Raw genomic sequence first — 16,406 nt, forward strand, 5'->3', positions numbered from 1 at the left:
CGGGGCCCAGAACAAGTACACACACACACACACACACACACACACTTTGATTTCTCAGTAGCTCAGCCTTCACGTGGTGGCTTCTCTCAGGGAATCTTGACCTTCTGCGCTGGCTGGTCTTGTATCAGTCTGACACACAAACTGGAGTCTTCTAAAAAGAGGGAACCTTAACTGATCTGGCTATATGGCATTTTCTTAATTAGTGATGGATGGGGGAGGGCCCGGCCCATTGTGAGTGTTTCCATCCCTGGACTGGTTGGTGGTCCTGGGTTCTCTAAGAAAGCAGGCTGGGCAAGCCAGGGGAAGCAAGCCAGTAAGCAGCATCCCTCATTGGCCCCTATATCAGCTCCTACCTCCAGGTTCCTGCCACGTTTGAGTTCCTTTGTTGATGAACAGCCATTTAGAAGTGTAAGCTGAATTAACCCTTGCCTCCCCAACTCCCTTTCTGGTCATGGCGTTTTGATGCAGCAAGAGAAACCCTAAGGAAGACTCTCGCCCTCTCATCCTATCAGCTGCACCCAGTCAAGGGTACCTAGTCCTGATGGGCCCCTCCTCCCAGGCCGAGTTACGTGGAAGGAAAGCATCAAGTAGCCGAGTCCCAAGCCACTCCAGAGGGAGCTGCAGCCCGGTTGCTTCTATGCCGCTTGGAGACCTTCTAACCACAAGTGCCAGGCCAGCCAATGTGAAGTGGGCGGAACTCAACACCGTCCAGGGTAGACACAACCCCAGTAGGAATTTCTACCAAGACACGGCCATACATAGACGGACCTAGTTGGCCTTGAGGTCTTAGGAAGAAAGTCACTTCCTGTTTCGGCAAGGAGGCTTCCCACTAATACCGTCATCCTCGGTATCTTTGGGAGACTGATTTCCAGACCCCCCCACCCCTCCCCACCCCTGTCCAGTGCCAAACGCTCATATCTGTGGCAGAGAGGCAGGGTTTGCTTAGAACACACCCATCCCCTCCTGTGTACTCTGAACCGTCTCTGACTCACTTCTAGCACGACACGGATCATATCTAATAAGACGCAGATGTCATTTCGATGCCGGCAGCGCGTAGAAGAAGGCTTCTCAAGCTGTGGGTCCGTAGTCCAACTAGAGCTGCGTGGATAGAATGCGGGGGTCACGGAAACGCTGGCAAAAGCTTATTCAAAATCGAACGCGTAATGAACCCAAGGGTTTTCCGTCAACACTCACCTGCGATGTCATTACAGCCTTAATTCTTTTTTCTTTTCTTTTCTTTTTTTTTTTTTTTTGGTTTTTCGAGACAGGGTTTCTCTTATAGCCCTGGCTGTCCTGGAACTCACTCTGTAGACCAGGCTGGCCTCGAACTCAGAAATCCGCCTGCCTCTGCCTCCCAAGTGCTGGGATTAAAGGTGTGCGCCACCACCGCCCGGCCAGCCTTGATTCTTAAAATGCAACACAAACATACTTTGCACCACAAAGGCCATCATACTAACAACGCGTTCCTTCAGATTTCCAAATACTGTATGGTGAATGTTCACTGAGCCTACCAAGGTGCGGGCTGTCATGGAAACGTAATGGTTTTAATTATTGGAAAATAACATCTCTTAGTATTTTTTTCTGCCATGGTTCCTTAGTAGGTGTGATGGTTGCTTTTGCCAGCTTGACACAAATCTAGAAATCATTTGGGAAGAGCGCCTCTGCGAGGAACTGTCTAGATCAGGCTGGCCTAGAGTTCTGTCGGGAACTGTCTTGATTACACTAGCTGATATGGGAAAATCTGGCCTACTGTGGGAGGTGCCATTCCCTAGGTTTGGGTGGTTTGGGTCCTGAAGTAATTGGGATAGGGAAAGCCAGCCAACCACTAAAAGCACCCATGTATTATGCATTCGTTTCTCTCTGCTGCTGACCGTGGATGTGCTGGGGCTAGCTGATTTCAGTTCCTGCTGCCTTGGCTTTTCTGCTATGAAAAACTGAAACCTGGGATTGTGAACTGAAACAGACCCTTTCTGAGTTGTGTTTTGTTTTTTATTAACGGTGGGAATTGAGCTGGGTTTCACTCCCGTTAGACGAAGAATTCTACCATTGAGATACATGAGATTAATTTTTTTTTTTTTTTTTTTTTGCCAGAGCATTTTGTCACAGCCACAGAAGTGAAAGTAGGACAGCACCTAGGTATCAAATTCATACACCTTGGGACTGGGATTCAGTTAGAAACACATTGATCTCATTTGTACGCAAATTTGCTTTCCTCTTTAATAGCCGACAGTAAGATGGCCTATGTTAACGAACTGTTTTAAAATAAAGTTGTGATTTATTATCCATAACTGTTTGGCTTGCAGACCTCCTGTTTTATAAAATTATATACCCAGAATCGTGTGTAAAAAAAATGTCTCAGGTCAAAAAATAAAAAAGAATAAGTAGTGAAAAAATTTCAAGAAGCTTATTTTAAATGATAGCATCAAGGAGCAGGGCAAGGCGCTGGGAACTTGTAGTGTCTGATGTAGGTGCATGTTTTTAATGCCTTTGATCCAAGGTTACTTGAATCCACAGATGCAGAACACAGAGACGCAGAGCGCTGACTCTAGTTGCCTCCAGTAGCAAGGCACCTCCGTTTCTGCCTCCGCCTCGTCCTTATTGCTTTCAGTCACAACAAAAACGTGGTCTGTTGGCTCCTGTCTGGCACCACAGGCCCCAGTGAGGCAACCAAGCTATGAGCCATCTGTCCAGGCCGCTGTCTGTGCCTTTGTCCAATCTCCACATCCTCAGCTCTCCAGCAAAGCTTTGCAGGGCAAGCCTCCTGCCCCTCCCTCTCTGGAGGTATGCAGGTTCCTCAGGATCCTTTGGGAAATGTTGGGTCTACTGTGGATTGTTATTTGGTGTGGTCTGACCAAGACAAACAGAGGGGTTAGGACAGCCATTTGCAAATCTAGATGTTCTATTCCGTCAGCACGGCCAACCTGAGTTGATGGTGTGGGAACCTGCAGCAGCCTGGAGGCCTTGAGTGACATCCAGCCAGCCAGAGCCAGGTCATGGCCAAAAACCACTGCTCTGGCATTCCTCTATGGCAGACACATGTGCTGAGCGCATGCAGGCTTCACATTTATGTCTAATAAACACGTCCTTATATCTCACACCATCTCCATGCCCAAGCTCCATGGCGACAATCCCTGTGTGATAATGAGCATGTAGTCACCACAAGCCAATACCCGTTTCCATGGCCGAGCTGTCCTGCAGCAAACCGCTGACTTGATACCCATGGGGCTCATAAGTCAATGGACCCTCTGCCATTTGACTGCAGTTGCTGCCCTTCCCTGATGGACGCCCACCGGTCCTGTGTGCGCCTTCTACTCAAGATCTAGCCTAAGGTATATACAGTTTCTCCATGATGGACAAGCTGCTGAGTGCACTAAGAGGGGGTGGGGGTGGGGAGTCGGGGCCCCCGAGGACTTAGTCTCTGAAGCGAGAACTCTACAGTCAGCATATAGTATAGATGGGTCCATTCAAGACAGGCACCTAGGATTCTCCACGGGCCTGTGGCTTCCCTGATGAGCATCTACAGGTAGCTGGACAAACATGATGCTGGCTTGACCTCTTAGAGTATCTCTTTCCTGGAAAGTCCCAGCGACAGGGCCGGAGTGCCTCCAGAAACGTCTCCAGAAAGAAGCCTTGTACCAATTCTCCTGTCTCTTCTCAGCCAGCCAAAGAGAGCTCAGATGAGTTGTCTCCCATGACTCGAGCCTTCTTTGCGGCTAGGCGATGGGACTTTCGACACTGACCTGGAGTTGGCTTTGTCAGGGCATGGCGTGCTGCTCTGGATGGGTGGCAGAGAACTCCCATAGTCCACTTTCTTCTAGTTGGTTGTAGAGTTGTGTCAATATAAGCAGCTCTCCCTGACTAAGATTCTGCCTTGGGGTTAGCAGATCCAGATGTGCTGGGTGCCAGAGACGTTCTCAGCACTGGGGACACCGGTAGACCAGAAAAATCCCATTCTCAAGGGACAGGAAGGTTTTGGAAGCCAAATCTATAGCTCTGACTCCCTCCAGGAACCCAATCCTCTTAGAAGGTGGGCATCACAACATAGGGTAGGGACTGTCCTGTGTGTGCTTCAGCCAGAAGCAAGCTGAGGATGTGGGCTTATCATTGCTCATCATTGGCATACCTATCCTTTCGAGTCTACGCTCTAGGTATCCTGGGGATTCGATCTCTGGGGCTATCTCCTATAAGCTGCCTCACCCTGTGTAGCATTCTTGTAATCTTTTTTTAAATTTTATTTTACTATTTATTTATTCATTTAATGTATACGAGTACACTGTCGCTATCTTCAGACACACCAAAAGAGGGCATCGGATCCCATTACAGAGGGTTGTGAGCCACCACGTGGTTGCTGGGAATTGAACTCAGGACCTCTGGAAGAGCAGTCAGTGCTCTTAACCCACTGAGCCATCTCTCCAGCCCTCTTGTCATCTATAAATGCATAGTATCCTTTGAGCCAGCTCTACTCCTCATCCTTCCTGGATGTCAGCCTCAAGATTCAGGCATGTCTACCCATCACCAGGTTCTCATCATGAGACGTACCAGCCTGGGCTAGAGTGTGCGTGAATCAAGCTGGTACCCCAAGTCTCTCTGATTCCTTCACTCAAGTGGCTACTCTCCCGCCAGTGCAAACTCTGCTAGTCAGTGTGGATACATGGCTGCCAGTGTAGACACCGCATGCCAGTATAGACACATATTCGTTGATATAGACATATTCCTCTCAGTATTGACACACTTCTCATTATAGATACACTTCTGCACGTGTGGACACTGTCCATTCATGTGGACGCACACCTGTGGGCATGCATGAGTGTGGAGATACATGCTGACCAGCACAGACTGGTCCCTGTCCTGCTACTGTGTGCTGGGGACATTTCTTCATTTGGCTCCTCTTCATATTTTGAAGAAAATCACAAAACTAAAGAAAGCTGGTCACTGTGTGCCCCGAGGATGCTGCTCACTGCTCCTGGCAGTATTAGACGAGGCTGATTAGAAGGCGTCCATTCTTCTCCAAAGCTATAAGTCTGGGCAGAGGGCTAGTCATGGGAGAGGTGTTTGCATGTGCAATTGCAAATCTCTGGTCGCCTTTTGCTCCCACTTCCTACCGCACCTCGTGAATATCCCGGGGAGTCTCTCTGTCTCCTGGCCACAGCTAGACAGCCAGAAGGTCGGGGATGTGAGCTGTGGAGAATGTAAAGAGTAGGCATAAGATACGTGGAAAAAGCCTGGAAGGCAGAGATGGAAAGGTGAGATGAACTAACGATGCCTTGAGGGAATGAGAAAAAACATACATATATACTTTTCCAGAGAGTGGCCAAGTGAAGAAATGTCCCCAGCACACAATGAAACACACAGGAACCAGTCTACACTGGCCAGCGTTGTCTCTACACCCACGCATGCCCAAAGGCATGTGTCCACACGGATGGACAGTGTTCACACCGGCAGAAGTGTGTCTGTGTTTGAAGCGTGTCAACACGGAGAGGCATGCGTCGACATCGACAGGTATGTGTCTATACCTGCATGCGGTGTCTACACTGACAGCCACGGATCCACACTGAGTAGCAGTGCTATGCTGCTCATAGACGGCAAGAAGGCTGCATTTATGTGTGGATGTGAAACGCATGCCGCGAAGAGCTTGTTTCTATTCTTATTAGCCTGCAACACGGTAAAGAAGACTAGGACAGACATGCCAGAGACAGACAGACTCTGGAAACTTCCTGAAGGCCACCTTCCCACTCATAATCAGTGTTAGCCTGGCGACAGCCAGGTAGGCCTGGCCCACTATAAAAGGGGCTGCTTGCCCCCTCCTCTCTCTCTTACTCCTGCTTGCTTCTCTCTTGCCCTCTTGAGCTCTTCCCCTCTCTCCCCATTCCCTTCCCCCTCTCTCCACGCGCTCATGGCCGGCCTCTACTTCTCTGCTCTCTTCCTCTCTCTGCCTTTCTTTGTCTCTACTTCCCTCTTAACTCTTCTCCCCTTGCCCTGAATAAACTCTATTCTGTACTGTACATCTGATCCATCAGGGGGAAGGGATGCCTCCGCATGGGCCCACTGAGGCACCCCCTTCCTCCACACCCCTATAGAACATATTCTTATACCTCCTTATCTTTTTATAAACACATCAGTTAGAACCTCCTGTACCCTATAAAAGGTTCTTGTTCAAAAAGCATTGGTATCTATATTTCTAGTCTTCTTTTCTTTAGAAGAATATCCCTACCTAACTCTAGGGACACACTCTACCCAGGGCCAGTCAGCATCCCACAGCTCTAGCATTTCTGGAGTCCCATACATTTATAATGCCAGGAGGTCTTCAGATCTCCAGAGACTAGCCTGGTCCCCAGAAGAAGGCTTTGGGACAACGACAGTGGCCCTCTTGCTTGCCCTAGGGGCAAGGTGGAGCTGAGAGCTTGTGAAGGCAGAGGGCGGGGCATCTCCCTAGGGGGTGCTTTGCAAGAGCTCCTGGATGCCTGAAAATGTGGACTCCAAACCCCACCCCCTCACCCCCCCACCCCCACCCCTGTGGCTTTTCCCCATCTGTCACTTAGGGTAAAGTTTAACTTATCAATTAGGCTCAGAGAGAAATAAACAACAGCAATTAATCACGAAGAACTCGTTACAATGACACAGTGCCATGAAAGACACACATGCCGCCACTTTTCCTTGAAAGGGGTAATGTAACTAGAAAATATTACAGTTCCCATTGCATGCCAAATGCCAATGAGCGGAGACTGGACTGAACCTTTAAGTTGTGCTTTCTTCAGAGAGGAGAGTCAGGGACTGAGTCTTTATCTGGGAAGGCAGTGTGGGAATGACACCCTAAAAAAACTGCTCTGCTCTAGTCTCCAGCCTAGGGAGGGGGCCAAGGACATCCGTCATTCTGGAGCCCCAGCTCCACAATCTGGTCACATGGTCAGTTGACAACCATCTCTGACATGAGCCTTGTTCGTGCCTGGTTTTTTTGTTTTGTTTTGGTTTTTGGTTTTTGGTTTTGTTTTGTTTTTTTGTTTGTTTGTTTGTTTGTTTTGGTTTTGGTTTTTTTGAGACAGGGTTTCTCTGTGTAGCCCTGGCTGTCCTGGAACTCACTCTGTAGACCAGGCTGGCCTGGAACTCAGAAATCCACCTGCCTCTGCCTCCCAAGTGCTGGGATTAAAGGCATGCGCCACTACTGCCGGCATCCCCCTGCATTCTTCTTCCTTTACTTTCTACACAGCCGTGCTCAGGTCTAGTCCATTGTCTGCTGTTGTCAATCCTGGCCCTTCAGCCTGGAGAGTTACTTAGCTTGGGGCAGCATCCCTTGTTTCTTTGTTGGTGGTTTCACACTTGTACACAATGTATCTTCATCCTATCTTCCCCTAGTCTCCCCTTCCAGCTTTTTTAAGACTCTTGCTAGGAATAGTCAGTGTGAGAGTGAGAAAAAGAAATAAAGAGCATATAGATTGCTTCTGTACTTTTTTTTTTTCTGGTCCCGTTCACTTCAACCATATTTATTTCACATATGTGGGTACACTGTCACTGTCTTCAGCCACAGCTGAAGACATCCGATGCCCATTACAGATGGTTATGAGCCACCATATGGTTGCTGGGAATTGAACTCAGGACCTCTGGAAGAACAGTCAGTGCTCTTAACTGCTGAGCCATCTCTCCAGCCCACTTCTGTACTTTCAAGTACAGTGCGCATCTGCACAAGGAATTCACAAAATTCTCCTGGAGTGGTGGTTTCCGGAGGAATTTCCACCCTGGAATGGTGGCTTCAGGAAGAACACTACCACCCCGCAACGCCCCTCACCCCTGCTCCTGGGGTTGTGAGTTCAGGAAGAACACCACCCCCCCCAGACCTCCCACCCCGACTCCTGGGGTTGTGACTTCAGGAGGTAAAGTCCACTTGTGAGCAAAACATAGAGGAGAAAAGGGAAAAATTTCATCCTTATAGTCTAGAAGAGCACACATAAACATTGACCATAAAACGGCTCCAGCATTTACAGTTGCTCAAACAAAACTAGAAAGCTTACAGGTAGACCCCATACTACAATATTATGCGAGGCTTCGTATAATAGTAACTTCAAATTCTGCCTGAAAGTCAAACAGTAAAACATTTACTAGGAGAAACAGGAGAAAAATATTTTAGGTTCCAGGGCCAGATAAATACTTCTTGTTGTTTTGTTGTTGTTGTTTTGTTTTGTTTTTTGAGACAGGGTTTCTCTGTATAGCCCTGGCTGTCCTGGCCCTCACTCTGAGGACCAGGCTGGCCTCGAACTCAGAAATCTGCCTGTCTCTGCCTCTCCAGATAAATACTTCTTAAAATCCACAAAGACAATAAACTTATAATAAACCGTGCTCATCAAAATGAAAACGTTTGACTCTGAGAAGATGAAACCTGGACCAGCAGAAAGCACTTGAAAAATCTCACAGCCAGTGAAGGCCTAGGGATAGGAATTAAAAAAAAAAAAATCCTCAAAGTTTGGCAGTAAATAGTCACTTACATTACAAAACAGAAGCAAAATGTACCAACAGACACCGTATGGAAGGTAGCCAGATACGGACGAGGCTCAGAGGACATCCTGCCTCATCCGCCACTACAGGAATGTGCATTAAAGCATAATGAGCCCATACCTATCCAAATGCTGGGGAAAACCAAAACCAAACAAACAAACTGAATCCCAAGAGCAACAGCTACAGGTATGAGGATGTGAAAACCCCATTGTGCAGGCTTGCCTGGAGACGTGAATAGTGTAGCCATCCAGGGAAACCCTGGTTGTCTCAGATGATTCCCATCCAACTCAGTAACCGCACCACGAAGGCATGGGAAGTCCTGTGTGCACAAAGCCCCGGACGCCTATACTCACAGCTGGTTTGTTTGTGAGACCCAGAAATTGAAATCAGCCCAGCTGTTGCTCTGAGTGGAGTCAGGTTCTGGCTCACCTAAGGGGCAAAGAATACTATGTAGCAAGAACTCTGGAAACAAGACCTAGGCTGAATGGACCTCCAGAGTATTCACCGACAAAAAGTGAATCCCACTGAGATATGCTGTAACATTCTTGAGACGAAGGTGTTAGACAGATGGAACATCTTAGCGACTGGGCTTAAGAAGGAGATGGAGGTAGAGGGGGAGAGGATGTGACCACAAGAGGGTAACAGGAGGAATCCTTTCAGGGTGATGTGTTTTGTCTCTAGGCCGTTACCAAGGACAATATTGTGGTTGTGACATTAGATCACCACTGTTCGAGACCGGTTGAAGAAACTCGGGCAAAGGCTATATGGCTGATTTTTACTGCTCTTTCTTAAACTTTCAGCAAGAAGGTTCTAAATTGTCTCAGCAATAAAAAGAAATTTAACATCTGGGAAGTCACAGGACCTATGAGGGAGACTCACACTCAGCCTGGGGAGAGGAGACATCACATGGGGTGTGGTGTCGGGATGGGGTGGAGGAGCTATTGGAAGATAGGGAAAGGTGAGCACCAGGTTAACCAGGTCACTTGCATCTAATTAGTGACACCACACATTTAATTTCTTTTAAAGCCAATTCATGTTGCCTTAGGCATAGATACTTCTCACGAGAGAGACTGCACTGTTGTAAATCATCCAGCTATCCATTCTGAGACTCTGCAAGAGACCCAGGCTAGCCAGGACCAGAATAGGTGGACTCTGGGTCAGGACTGAAAGCCACAACAGTCAACAGCTAAAAAGGCCATGGTCCCGGGGGACGCTCTCATTGGACCCGTCCTTAACCGACTACTGGTTGATGTGGACACTGAGTGTAATGGCTATCCCTGACAATTTCTCTGGAAGAGTACTGGACCTGTTTCTGAGACCTTCCAGGGAAGGAGCAATCCAAAAGGAGCCACACCAGCTCCCTACAGATGCCAACACCCCTGTGGCAGGGACCCCTAGTTGTCTAACTTGATTAGACCTTCCCATACCACACTAAGTGCAAGGTCCTCACCCCACAGACCAAGTCCCCAGGGGCCACTCTTATCCTGATTTTCTTCAGTTCATTCTCACTAGGCCAGTGAAGTTTGTCCTTGCTTTTCTCCCGGCCACCTCTCACTGTATTTGTTGACTGACTGACTAAAGTCATAGAAGTTAAAATTCCCATGATTTTTTGCTGCCTAACTTTCCTTGAGACTGTATCTAATTAGTGACACGACATATTTAATTTCTTTTAATGCAAGCTCATGTTGCCTTAGGCATATATACTTGTCATGAGACTGCACTGTTGCAAATCATCCAGCTATCCAGTCTGAGACTCGGCAAGTGACCAAGGGAAGGAGCCCCTCCCATTTAGGTGGGACAGGATTTCACTTTTTACTGCAGACATATAAAACAAACACCCCGAACCACCCACTCGGATTCAGCTTGTGTTTTCTGTTTCTCAGAGAACAGGCCTTTAACTCGAGGCCGGATGCAGTCACGTGTCGCAATGGTCTTGCCTAATGGAGCTGTCTCTGCAGGAGCAGGAAGGGCTGAGGTTACTCCAGGGCATGTCTGAGGCAAGCACAACCCAGTTCACATCTCCACAGCCGCAGGATGAAATCTGCCTGTGCCCTGATGTCACACTGTCACCTAGACTGGACGGTGAGTTGTAAACACCGCAGGAAGTTCTTAATACACTCTGTGGGTCTCAACCGTGGGTTTCAACCCCTTTGAGAAGGGGTCAAAAGACCCTTCCCCAAGGGTTGCGGACTAGATATTTACAATGCGATTCCTAACAGTAGCAAGATTATAGTTATGAAGTAGAAGTGAAATATTTTTTTTGGCTCGGGGTTATCTCTCTTTTTTTTTTTTTTTCAAGACAGGGTTTCTCTGTGTAGCCTTGGCTGTCCTGGAACTCACTCTGTAGACCAGGCTGGCCTCGAACTCAGAAATCCGCCTGCCTCTGCCTCCCAAGTGCTGGGATTAAAGGTGTGCGCCACCACCGCCCGGCTGGCTCAGGGTTATCTTAAGGCTTGCGCGTCTTGTGTTCCGAGCTGCGTAAGTTGGGCTGTGAAGGATCCCTGGACCACCTTAGCCCAGATATACATTTGCACTACTAGAATGAGCATCCAGGGTGTTTTTCCAACTTCATTCTCACTGAAACACCCTTTGCACCTGTCTTATCCAGCCTTCCCATGTAAGATGTCATCATTGTTCCTAAGTGTTGTGTTTTATAAAAAAGATAAAGGATAGAAGGAATATGTCTGGTGGATGTGCAGTTAGGTGTGGGGGAAGAGGGTGCCTCCGCAAACCTACACTGAGGCATCCCTTCCCCCTGAGGGACCAGTCACGGGAAGGTGTAGTGTAGAATAGAGTTTATTCAGGGTATGGGGAGGGGAGTTGAGAGGCTAGTAGAAGCAGTGAAAGGCAGAGAGAGAGAGAGAGAGGGAGAGGGGGGAGAGAAGAGGGGGAACGGGCAAGCAGCCCCTTTTATAATGAGTCAGGTATACCTGGCTGTTGCCAGGTAACTGTGGGGCGGAGCTTAGACAAAATGCTAGCACTAAGTCTTTGGCTATTAGCTCCATTCTCCACGCCATCCTCTCTGCTGGGAAAGGGGCAGACGCTGTCACCCATAGCTGAGTTGCCTCTCACCCACTTAGTATTGCCGTCTGCAGCACCTTCCCCTCTCCGGGCATGAGTTCTCAGAGTTGTTCCCGAATACCAGGAAGCCAGATGGTAGTTGCAACCACCCACTGCACTGAGGTCACTGGCCTGTGACTCTAAGTCAGGGGGTGGCAGCCCTCTCCCATAGCCAGTCTGGGACCCCATGGAGGGCAGTGCTGGGAGCGTGCCAACTAGTACTTCCTTGAATTGGCCTGTCCACAAGGAAGCTCACCAACACACCCAGTTAACATAATGAGAATAAAATGTTCTTTATTTAAAAAAAACAAAACAAAAACAAAAACTGATCTGAATTGACCTTGGTATCGCTTGGGTTTTTTGTTTGTTTGTTTGTTTGTTTGTTTTTGTTTTATTTTGTTTTGTTGATACAGGGTCTCGCTATGTAGCCCTGGTTGGTCCTGGGGAACTCTCAGTGTAGATCAGGCTAGCTTCAGTCAGTGAGGATTTAATGAGCAGAGCTATAGCGTAGGCTCTAAAGAAGGACTCCATTAAGGATCACGGTTACTGCAAACAATCCTATATATGAATGAACACTATGCAGGTAAGGCTGTGTGAAGAACCCCTGATCCTAGGGAAGAACCGAGAGTCCCTCGTTCCCCATTTGGTACAGCCCTTAGTCTGATGCTGTACACGCTTTCCGCTTCAGGACTCTGTTTCCCATCTCAAGCCGAGGAAGACAAGAGGAGCTGCTTGGGCCGTTGGCTTGCTGTGCTCAGGGAGGGGGTACTTGGGACAATGGCTGCCAGTCTAGAATGTAGCTCTGAAACAGAGTCAGTGAGGGCTGGGTTGAGGCAGCCTGAGGTGGGCCTTGCGATGTTTACTGTCCTGGGAAGACTTTCTGGGCTTGAATCCATTCCCCAGAGTCCACGCGCGTTAGGATAGGACCGGTGGGGCGTATAGAAGATAACAAAGCCGTTGCCGCTCTGCCCTTCTAGACGTGGGAGTGGGCGTGTCTGCCGAAAACGTGGGCCTGACCCCTTCCCTCTCTTAACCGCTTAAAACCCAGGTGCTTCTTGAATCCTGCACCTCGGTCTTGGCCTCTCGAATAGTAAAATAATACAGCTCTGTATTTAAATTTTATCCAGTGTTAGGTATTCTATTACAGTGGCACAAATCAGACCCAGACACTAAACTGCTCGGGGCTCACCCCCAGCTGCAGACCAGCATCTTAACATTCCCATGCTGCCCCAGTGTAGCTCCCGTGTGGCCACACGTGCCTTCCTCTACACCCCCTGCCCCGATCCCCAGACACCAAGCTGTCAGGCCGTTGCTCTCCATTTACCCTGCTATGGAACTGACCAGACATTCTGATCCAGTCACAAACACACACAGAAATCATCTTTATCATTCCTCCCTAAGTTTGATATGTAGAAAGCCCTTGACCCCCGTACTGGAATGTTCACTCTGGTAATGAGCACAGAGGTGACTCACAGTCTACAGAGAGCCTATGTGAGTTCTGCAAACGGTACACACTTTTTTTTTTTTTGATTTTCCCGAGACAGGGTTTCTCTGTGTAGCCCTGGCTGTCCTGGAACTCACTCTGTAGACCAGGCTGGAATTAAAGGTGTGTGCCCCCACTGCCCGGCAAAATGTGTAGCCCAGGCTGGCCTCGAACTCGTGATCCTCCTGCCTCTGCCTCCTTCAGCAAATCCTACCGACGTGTGCCACCACAACCGGCACTACATGCTTTCTATAGGGGACTTGAACTTTTGTATCCTGGGAGTACCTGGAACCCACCCCTACAGAGGCGGAGGGATGAACATGCACTGAAAGTATCCCATGTGGAAGGGCATTCTGTTCCAATAGAGCAGAGCCACAGAGCTATTGGTTCCTCTGTTCTCCTTAAACACCACTAAAATTCACCCCATCATCAAGGTACCGGTTTCCAAAGCTTTTTCGTCTCTGGAAATCATAGAATCTTAAACTTCAAGCTGAATTTTATTATCTTTACAGAATGTGCTGGGCTAGTGAAGGAAGAGCCCCGAGCGGCTGTCATGAGAGCTCTGTGCCCCTCAGCCTCCCGTCGCCCAGGCTCCAGAAACCCCGCTGTGCTCCAAAGTCCACACAAGCGTGCACCATCCGCTCCTCGGCCCATGGACGATGCTTCGCATCTGTGCCAGAGAGCCAACCATCCCTCCACAGGCTCGCTAGCACTTCCGTGGGTGTTTTGTTTAGAATGCAGCACACACTTTCCCATCGGGTGGGGGTTAGGTTCCCAGGGCAGCCCATAAAAGCCCTGTTTTGTTCCATTTGCAGTGTGTGCACCACTGTGACTCTCTGTGGCAGCGAGCGGTTGGAAGTCAGGGCGGAGAGCTGTGCAGCGCTGCGTCTGTGGGAAAAGATGCCAAATCCAGGCTCCGTCTCCACCCCAGCACAAGACCCGGCCTGTTGGGATCTGATCTTCTAGAACCTACGTGCTTCAGGTGGTGGATGGTGTGTGGCCAGCAGGGCAGCCACACTCGTCCAGCATCCCAGGAGTGAGGACCGTTCCAGGGCTAGGGAAGTGATACAGATGGTGATGCAGATGAGAAGAGCCAGGTCCAAGACCAGGCGCCCATAGCAGTCAAACTTTGGTTAGCGCTGCAGTTTCTCAAGATTATAGACATGGGTACTGCGGAGGTTCTAAAACCCCTCCACTGCAGAGGTCGTGAAGTGAACCCAGACAGAGCTACTGGCCTGCACAAAAGACCAACCCAGGGGGTGGGGGGTGGGGCAGAGACAACTCTTCTTGTATGCCTCATTGATTCGTTTTTTTATCGACTAGGAGGGCTGTCATTTGACCCAAATCCACACTCAGCAGGACCCAACACCCTGATCAATTAACGATGTCTGCTGTGGGAGAGGACAGGGCAGTGCACTGGGTATTTGCCAACCTCTTTGAGTCTCGCTGGAGAAGGCAGGGCCTCTTCCAGTTTTAGGACAACACCTCTCTCCCCCTTGAAAAAAATGTGGGTTTTTTTTTTGTTGTTTTTGTTTTTTGTTTTGTTTGGTTGGTTGGTTTTGGTTTTGGTTTTGGTTTTTTGAGACAGGGTTTCTCTGTGTAGCCCTGGCTGTCCTGGAACTCACTCTGTAGACCAGGCTGGCCTCAAACTCAGAAATCAGCCTGCCTCTGCCTCCCAAGTACTGGGATTAAAGGTATGCGCTACCACTGCCCTGGTGGAAAGATGCGTTCTTATGCCCAAGCAAACGCATGTGTCCTTTTCAGAGTCCTTATGTCAGATGATATCTATGCAGTGTTAGGGAGGGTCAAAAGTAGTTATGACTGGATAGATGGCTCAGTGTTAAGGCCACTCTTCCAGAGGACCCAAACTTTTTTTTTGTTTTTGTTTTGTTTTGTTTTGTTTTTCAAGACAGGGTTTCTCTGTATAGCCCTGGCTGTCCTGGAACTCACTCTGTAGACCAGGCTGGCCTCAAACTCAGAAATCCACCTGCCTTTGCCTCCCAAGTGCTGGGATTAAAGGCGTGTGACACCACTGCCTGGCAGGACCCAAACTTTGAATCCCAGCACCCACATGGTGGCTCACAACCATCTGTAACTTTGAGTTCTAGGAAGCCTAATTTTTTGTCTTGCTTCCTGTCCCCATGTGTAGCCAGGCACTGAAATCATGACTGGGAAATCCAGTTTCTTGATTCCAGTATCCAGAGAATCTCTGCTGAAGAGTGTGTGTGCAGTCACTGTGAATTCCACGTGATTTTCTACCATAATTTTTTCTCTTCATGCCTTCCTGTGCGTGTGAGATATTAATATATTTCAGAAACATTGTTGCCAAACATTGTTTCTGTTCTACAATTTATCTATTTATCCATCCATCCATCTATATATCTATCCATCCATCCATCTATCCATCCATCCATCTATCTATCCATCCATCCATCCACTTATTTGTTTTAGAGTCTCTTGTATCCCACGAGAGCTTGAGGCCAGCTATGTAGCTGAAGGTAACTCTAAACTCCTGTTTCTCCCGCCCCCACATCCTGAATGCCGGGATTTAGGCCAGTTTTATGAGGTACTGAAGATGGAGCCAAGGGCTTTGCGCTCACAAAGCAAGCACCACCTGAATGGAGACACATTCCCGGGCCACAATTCTGATGTCGTTTAAAGCGCTCCTCACTTACACCTCCCCCTTACAACACTGAGTGTTTCAAGGAACCCACAAGTAGTCTTTGAGCTGTTGAGAGACACTTCCAATACTTAGACAGTGGGAGTCCTGGGGATTTCAGCACTCAGGACGCCCTGCTATGAATGGCTCCACAGCATCCTCTGCTCAGCACTGACAGGGAACACAATTATCGAGAATAGTCTACCAGAGCCTGTGACCGGCTCTCTGAAGAGCGGAACGTGCAGAGTGCAGAGCTCAGCTTGGAAGGCGAGCTCCTGACTTTGCAGATGTCGGCTTGGCACGGAAACCCACTTTCAGGCTCCTGTATTTTAAAAGAACCTTTCAGTCACATCACCGAGCTCAACACATGTGAGAAAAAAGGTCACATGGGCCGTGCGTCTGAACGAAGGAGCGACAGCTGGTTCATAGATGGGAGCTAGAAGAGGAGAACGCCTTCCCGAACCTTTCCTGCTGGCCTTACCTGACCTCCTCCTGGAAGTTCTCAGTGGAAGCCCCCTTCTAACCACTAGCCTCTGGTTGGCACAATGGAGGTCATGGGATCTCAAGCTGAGAACGCTGGCTTCTCATTTGGCCTTATCACTCTACTTCCTGGCAGCCCTTCTCTTCCTATGGAGGAGAAACAGCTCCTCTCTGGGGCTCTTCCTACTCACAAAGTCCAGGGCAGGCCCTGGCTGCTTTGACAGCGAGCTGCTACTGAGA

The sequence above is a fragment of the Mastomys coucha genome, unplaced genomic scaffold (genome assembly GCF_008632895.1).
Source record: "Mastomys coucha isolate ucsf_1 unplaced genomic scaffold, UCSF_Mcou_1 pScaffold3, whole genome shotgun sequence".
Lineage (NCBI taxonomy): Eukaryota > Metazoa > Chordata > Mammalia > Rodentia > Muridae > Mastomys > Mastomys coucha.